This window comes from Lepidochelys kempii, chromosome 1 (genome assembly GCF_965140285.1).
Source record: "Lepidochelys kempii isolate rLepKem1 chromosome 1, rLepKem1.hap1, whole genome shotgun sequence".
NCBI lineage: Eukaryota > Metazoa > Chordata > Testudines > Cheloniidae > Lepidochelys > Lepidochelys kempii.
The window spans coordinates 285,527,294-285,527,773 of NC_136380.1; the positions used below are offsets into that span (position 1 = coordinate 285,527,294).

At 55.4% G+C, this 480-nt stretch overlaps 1 protein-coding gene across 2 annotated transcripts in view; it reads right to left on the reverse strand.

Annotated features, from left to right (window-relative positions):
• The window catches only part of TRHDE (thyrotropin releasing hormone degrading enzyme), a 337,934-nt gene that overhangs the window by 335,985 nt on the left and 1,469 nt on the right, over positions 1-480 (reverse strand). The gene's annotated exons all lie outside the window — the stretch shown is intronic.

Below are 480 nucleotides of genomic sequence, written 5' to 3' on the forward strand. Positions count from 1 at the left end.
CGTTTGGGTTACGTCTAACCTCAGGGATCCTGCCCCGGCCACTGACAGGCTTCTCGAGGACAACTGGCGATGGGGAGCTGACGGATGCATTTCACGCCCAGCGCTTGCAAAAGTTAACTGTAATTTGGCACCACCTTGAACATTTAACTTAATACTCCCGCCGCGTTCGGAGTCCCCGGCAAACTCCTTGCCCCGCTGGCGGTGCTTTATTAAGGGTGTGGTCCCTAGAGATTGTTTTTATAGTCATGTTAAATCCATGTTTAGAAAAAGGAGACTGAGGCTAAGGGGAGGGGGGACGACACCGGTAGCTGCCCATCCTGGGTCAGGGGGTGTCCCCTGTGGCTGCAGACTATGAGTCTGAGGATAACGGGGCATCTATCACCTGGGGCGTTCATAGTTAGGGCAGCCCTTGGCCCTCTCCCCTCTATGGAAGCACATGCCGGTGATGGGGTGGGTCAGGTTTAGGGGGAGTAGCCGTAC